The sequence below is a fragment of the Camelus dromedarius genome, chromosome 18 (assembly GCF_036321535.1).
Source record: "Camelus dromedarius isolate mCamDro1 chromosome 18, mCamDro1.pat, whole genome shotgun sequence".
Classification (NCBI taxonomy): domain Eukaryota; kingdom Metazoa; phylum Chordata; class Mammalia; order Artiodactyla; family Camelidae; genus Camelus; species Camelus dromedarius.
In genome coordinates this window covers 23,465,467-23,472,488 of record NC_087453.1, presented here as the reverse complement: position 1 = coordinate 23,472,488, position 7,022 = coordinate 23,465,467, and the positions used below count along the sequence as shown (strand labels likewise).

At 54.6% G+C, this 7,022-nt stretch overlaps 1 long non-coding RNA gene across 1 annotated transcript; it reads left to right on the top strand.

Annotated features, from left to right (window-relative positions):
* Positions 1 to 3,146: 3,146 nt before the first annotated feature.
* LOC135318521 (uncharacterized) lies at positions 3,147 to 6,660 on the top strand. The gene is made up of 3 exons (XR_010376654.1): positions 3,147 to 5,104; positions 5,274 to 5,363; positions 6,197 to 6,660. It is a non-coding gene; the product is annotated as an uncharacterized LOC135318521 (long non-coding RNA).
* Positions 6,661 to 7,022: the final 362 nt, after the last annotated feature.

Genomic DNA, 7,022 nt, shown 5'->3' with positions numbered 1-7,022 from the left:
GGATGCTTCTCCATCCCAAGATGCCCTGAGAAGGAGACACGGCGAGCGCTCTGCAAGCCAGGGTGGGTGTTACCTTCACCCTGCAGCCATTTGTCTTCTCAGGCCAGCTCTTCCTGAGTGTTTTATTTTCTGGTGATGGATTCCAGCTCATGTCCGGGGCCTGCACCTGCATACAAATGCTAAGAGGACAGGCGGCCCCCGGGATCTGTCCTCGCCTGCTCTCCGCCAAGCACCAGGCTGTGAGTTCCTAGCAGGCCCGGAAGTCCCAGGATCTCTTGCTAGGCTGGGACCACCATGCCACATCGTGGCCGGAAGCAGCCAGAATGCCGGCCCCTTTGAGAGTGGTGTCCCTGTGAGAGAGTGGCCACTGTGAGGTCTTCAGGGAACTTGGGAGCTGCTGGGACAATCAGTTGCTGTTTGGGGCAGTGAGGTTGGCAGGGCCTTGCCCCTCGGCACCGAGCCTCTGCCAAGCCCGTGCCAAGCCTGGGTCTGGTTTTGCACTGCCTGCCAGTTCTAGGGCACTCAGGGAGGGGGCCCAGGGGGATTCATTGCCCCTCACCCGCAGAGTTTTAGTTGTGCTCAAGGAGTCCTGAGCAGGTTTGCAGAACAGCAGGCATGCTCTGTTGAGGCCCTGCTGTCTGCCAGGGGTCTGCACAGGCCACGGGGACGCACAAGGCCGTGTGCTTGGGTGGCCCTAGTCAAGCTGGGGAAACAACAGTGAACAAAAGAAAGTGTGTGTCCCTGTGCAGGCTGTGTTCTTGTGCAGGGAGATATAAAAGCTGGAGACAGTGCCAGGAAGAAAAATAAAGCAGCGTGAGAGGACGCAGGTGATGGTGCAGGGGCTATTCTTGCCAGAATGATAAGCGAGTGTCCCTCTGAAAACATGACATTTGAACAGACCCAAAGGGCGCCGTAGGGTGAAAGTGATGTGTAGATTTCTGGAGGAAGAGTGTTCAGGTGGAGGGAATGGCACGTGCAGAGGTGCTGAGCAGGGAGAGGACCTGGCATGTTTGAAACTGGAAGCCAGCAGTTGGATGCAGGGATGGAGAGGAGAGGGAAGACGATGAAGCCAGAAGGGTGAAATTCCTCACAACCACCTGGGCAGTGGTCCCACCATCATCTCCATCTTACAAATGAGGAAACTGAGCTCAGAGAGGTTAGACGTTTTGCCTGAGGCCACACAGCTGGTAAATGGAGACACCTGATTGGACACACATTCGTTTTGATGTTAGAGCCTCTTATCATCATGTTACAAAAATGCTCTATAAGGAAGTACAGGTGGTACCTCATGATCAGTGGGGCTTATTGGGTGCTGGTCATTTTCTCTTTCACATTCAGTGGGGCTGTGTGCTGGGCAGCCAGGAGTGGCGTCATCTCTGAGGACCTTCCTGGAGATCGAGGATCCTACAGGCCAGGGTTGTTAACCCTGCTCAGCACTCGCTAGTCATTGGGCTTTCCTGGGCCTTGGCTTCCTTATCTGTAAACTGAAGCTTTGGCAAGAGGTGGATGAGCTCAAGATGTGGTGGGTGATTAGAAAACATGGACCCTTCCCTCACCGTCCAGGGACCTGAAACCATGATCCTCACATCCCACAGCAGCCTTCCCTGGGCGTGCGTTCAGGAGAATGCATCTCTCCCTGGGGATGCTGGTCTGCAGGCCTGGGGGGCAGAAAGGGGCTTCCCAGGGGATGCTGACGCAGGGGGCTGGAGGACCATGCTGTGGGTAAAATCTTATACAAATGGGAGACATCAGCGACCCCCTCCTGGCCCCTCCCAGGTCTCTCTCTGCTTTTCCTTTGTGGCATCCATCACACTTGTAATTACTTGTTTGGCATCTGTCTGTTTCTCTGGGCTGCACGCTCTCTCTGCTGGCCTTGTTCATGGCTGGGTCCCCAGCACTGAGCAGCCTGCCTGGGGCATAATAAATGTTTGCTGGGAAAACAAACAGACACCCGGCTGGCTGAGTAAAAGCACGGATGCTCTTTGGAGCAGCTGGACTCAGGGTCCCCCAAGGCCTAGGTTCTTCAGCCACACACTTCCTGTGTGATCTTGGGCAAGTCACAGCGTTCTCTGAAAAACTAGGTTGGTTAGTGAGGAGGGGTGGCGCACAGAAGACTTCTGGAGGAGCCTGTGGGAACAGATTCCAGGGAGAGGGAACGGCATAAGCAAAGGCAAGGGGGCTTTTTCAGAGGACAGCGGGACCAGTGCTCATCCGCACCATGGTGTGTGCGGGAGCGCAGTGCGTGCAGGAGTGTGGTGTGTGCCGGAGTGCCGTGTGCACTGTATGTGAGGTGCTAAGGCACAGAAGGGGGAAGTCCTGGCCGCGTGCTCTCAGTAGGTGGGTGGCAGGCAGTTCCCACCCTCTTGGGGACCAAGTCGAGGGGCTGATGTCATTCATGGAGTGGTGGGTAGGGAGGTGGGCAGCCTCTCTGGGGAACCTTTCAGGCCGGCACTGGGGACCTTGGAGCTGATGAGCCCAGACTTAAACCTGGAGGCCCGAGGAGTCCAGGGTGCCAGGGAGGCGGGGGTGGGGGCAGTGCACCCCCAGGGAAGGGCCCTGGCTGCGGTGTTGCGGATGGAGTCATCGCACAGACCCCACACTCATTTCTCCTTCCCTTCCTCGCAGAGGAACTGTGGGGCAAGTGTTTCTCAACTGGGGTCATGGGGGTGTTTGGGCAGCTTAGCTCAGTGACTGGTGTGTGCGTGTGTGTTCGAGGGTGACTCAGAGGCGACCCTGCTCTTCTGAGAGACAGAATTCTATCATGGAAATCGTCTGGTGGCCCTCGAGTGGCACGAGGTCGCACAGCAAGCTGGCACTAGAATATTTCGAGCTAGCAGTAATGAAAGCAAACGGCAATTTGGCGTGTCTTCAGGCTTGAAAGCCGCAGCACGGCGTTCGGTCATTGAGGCCGTTATTACCCGCTGCTAATGGGGGCTGCTGCTCCCAGGCCAGTGAGGGAGAGAGGGCTCAGAGAGGTTAAGTGACTTGCCCAGCGTCACACGGCCAGTAATGGGAGGGCAAAGTCCAAGGCTCGGTTTGGCCTCTCCCCCTCCCCCAAGGCCAGGCTGCTCCCCGAATGGATCTGTTCTGAGCAGTTCCTAAGCGCTGGTTTCCATAGCAGCAGGGCCATCCCTGCACAATAGCTCCCCCCTTCTTCTCTGGGCTTTGCTGCCATGGGGGCTGCAGGGGAAGGAGATGCTCTGCTTGGGGGGACAGCCAGGGTGCCAGGCAGGGAGGAGCTGACAGGCCACTTGGATGGTAGGGGGTGGGGGGGGGTGTCCAGCACTTACAGAAAAACCACTATTTCAATTCTTCTATTTTGGCACTGGAGTTGGGTTCACTTCTAGGTAGAGGGTAGGGAGAGAGGAGAGAGAGAGAGAGAGAGATAAGAAGACACCAGAAACAGAGAATGGGAAAGACAGAGACAAAAGAAATCATGCAAAAGCCAAGACAGGGAAAAAAAATGAAGAAGCATGCACCGTTTTCCAGACAAATCATTTCATCTCATCTTTACAATCCTGGGAGGTGAGTTCTGTTTACTCCCATTTTACAGATGAAGAAACTAAGGGCAAATACAGTGCTTTTCCAAGTATAGTCCAAGAGCCAGCCTATCTCATCTGGAAGGTGACGGGAGAGGGTGCTGGTTAAAATGCAGGTTCCTTGCCCTACCCTGAACCTATGGAATCAGAATCTCTGGCATGGGACCAGGAATCTGCATTTAGTGAGTTCCCAGGGGAATTTTCTAGAGAGTAAAGTTTGAGGTGTCCCCTGTCAGATGGCTGCTCTGCCCTCTGCTTAAGTTTATGCGGCACGTAATGCAGAGCCAGGATTTAGGACCCAGAAGGGAGTGAGAAAGCGAGGAAAGTGACAAAGAGAAGCTCTTCAAAGCCAGACAGATATGCCTCGGAAGAGAAGGCAGAGAGCAGGAGCACAGTAAGGCAGGAAGAGACACGTGGGGAGGAGTCCGCAGACCAGAAGGGGCCATCTGGTCGGAGGGCGAGCACTATTGACCATGGACCTCTGTCCCTCTAGACATGGCCTTCGCTTGACCATCACAACAGCCCCGTGGGATAGGTCCCATCCCTCCCATTCTGGACGAGGAAACTGAGGCTTGGAGAATAAAGGGCAGAGCCAGGCTTCGAGCCCAGGTGTCTGGCTTTGGAAGAGGTCATGGCTCTAACCACCAGCCTAGGCTGCTCTGGAGCAGAAAGCTTCTGTGGGGCGAGGAGAAACCAGGTGGAGAGTGAGGCTTTAGCTCATCCCACCTCCAGGCCACTCTGGCTCGGGGAGCTGCTGGCTGGTGGCCCCAGCGGGCAGACAGAGCAGGGGCTCCAGTGCTTACTACCTGTGGGACCCTGGCAAGCTCCTTAGCTTTTTTGCTCCTCAGTTTCCTCACCTGCAAACTGGAGACACTAGGAAGACCTATTTCAAAGGGCTATTGACAAGCCGCCTCTGAGATGGAACGGGAAAAGTTCACAGAGCAGCACCTAGAGCTAGTAAGTGCCCGCTCACTCTTGCTTGCTGTCAGGAAGTATCTAGATGCCCAGGGGTCATTCATGCAGGAGGTCCCAGGGAGACCTGCTCTTCTCTGAGCCCAGGGAAAGCCTACCAAACACAGAAGCATTGATGGAGCAGAAACAATGAGTCTCTTACGCCCCCACCTGTTGCTATAGGGCCCCAGCCCCCGCGAGCCTCACTGGGTCTTGCTGGGAGCCCAGCCTGTGCCTCCCAAGAGCTTTCTCTGCCCGGATGCTGCCAGGCTCTAATGAACCACCGTGTCCACTGGACTCAGAGAAGTAGAGTGACTCACCCCCGGCCAAATAGCTGGGAAACGGGTACAGCTAAGACACACACACACACACCTCTAGCTGTGCTCTGGTTGCCTCCAATGAACATTTATTGAGCCCTTGCTGTATATCAAGCATTGGTGACACTTGTGGTCATTTCCTGCATCTCTCTCACAGGCTGGGGGCGCGCCAAGGAGGAAGGGAGTCCTTACCACGTGGTAGGATGGGTGCCGAGACAGCAACTGACATTCACCTAACACGCCAGGCATACCCGGACGATGTTGCATGCGTGGGCTCGTTCCCCCTCTCCGCAGGTGGTGAGCAGAGTTTGAGTGGTGAGGAACAGCCAGCCTTGGTCCAGCACCTGTTCCGAATTGTGGACAGCCTTGGGTTGGCTGGGAAGCGGGGCGAGGGAAGGTTAGGAAGCAAGCCTTGCGTGGCGGTGGGTTGTGTGAGTTTCATGTCTTTACTTTTGTGACAGCGCAGACCAGCTAAAGCTCTGATGTTCATGGACTCTGTGATTGCACTGCGCTGCATTTTGCACGGTTGGACCTTGGGGATTCCGCTAACATGGGGGTGAGTCTGTTATCATTACCCTCATTTTATAGATGAAGGACACTGAGGCACAGGGATTCTAAATAGGGAGGATTTGAACCAAGTGCTTGGATGCTGAGACCTGTCCCCTGATCTTGCTTCTCTGTTCTCTGGGAAGGGAGGGCTGAGGGCAGTTTAGGGCTCTGGGCTGGCTTCCCAGAGGAGGTGGGATGCAGCCTAGATCAGAAGACAAGCAGGAGTCAAGACAGAGAAGTGGGGGAGGGAAGTGGGAGCAGAGCCCCAGGCGGGGGCCTGCCAGTTTGGTTGAGGAGGGCTGGAGGGCAGAATGAGCGGAGCGTGTCTGCCCAGGCGGGCAGGGCCTGTGGGCCCCTCCTCCCTCCCGCAAAGGGGAGGAGGCTGCTACAGTCCCATCTTGTCACCTGGGTTCCGCTCTGCTGGTAAGATGAAAGGGAGGTCTCGTCCTCTTCTGCTGGGGAGGCTCCTGTGGCTCCCAGCGCAGGCGGGAAAGAAGCCCGGGTCCCTGCTGTGGCCGGCCACGCCCTGTCCTGCTGACTCCTGCCACTCCTCTGATCTCACCTCCAGCCAGTCACTTCTCGCTCACACAGCTCCAGCCACACGCCTCGGAACAGGCCAGGCAGCATGTGGCCCTTCTGCTTGCAAAGCTCTTCTCTGAGCTGCGTACGTGGGCCCCTCACCTTGCCAAGTTCCTTTCAGAGAAGCCTTCCCTGGCCGTCCTATTTAAAAACTGCACTGCCTCCTCGCCTCACTCCGTATTCTCCTTTTGGTTTAATTATTGCTTTTTTAGAACACTTATCACCATCTGATATGCTACATAATTTTACTTATTTGCTTAGTGTCTGGCAGCCCTTGTGGTCACGTCAGCTGCATCAGGACTGGGGTCGTGCCTGCTTTGTTCACTGCTGTATCCCCCGGAGACTAGAACAGTGCCTGGCACCTAACGGGTTCTCAAAAAGAGCAATTGTTGAATAAATACAAACAGCAGCAATGGTCTCATTTTATCCTCATCATCCCTCTGCAAGACGTTTTCTCTATTTTCTGATAAGGAGACTGAGGCTCAGAGATGGCAAAGGGCTTACCCAAGGTCACACAGCAAGCAAGGGGATGTAGTGGGAGCTCAGCTCCTCCACAGGAGGGAAGAATTTACTGCCTACCTGCTGAAATGTACTAAGTAGAATCCTAAAGATCCAGTCATATACATACAGCATAGGGCAATCGCAGAGTTAATGAAAGCAGAACTTTTAAATGGTTTGTACTCTCACAAGAGTAAAGACATGAAATTCGCATCACCCACCACCGGAGAGAGCAGCCAGCGGTCAGAGTGTCACACACATGACTTGTATTGACCATTTAATTTTCCTAACAACTCTCTAATGTGGTTACTATTATTATTATCTCACTTCATAGATGAGAAAACTGAGACTCCTCTAATCTAAGTAGTTCAAAGTCTCATAGCTAATAAGTATCCAGAGGCAGGATTAGAACCCAGGCACTCTGGTCCAGAGCTCAAGCTATTAGCTACCACATTATGCTACTTGGACACCTGCCTTTGTCCTCAACCCAGGCGTGCAGTTTGCATGTTATCCCCTGAGTCTTGGGCTAGATCCCTGGACCCTGCCTCCAGCAAGTAGGGTACAAGGAGTTAACCTTTCCTGAGATGAG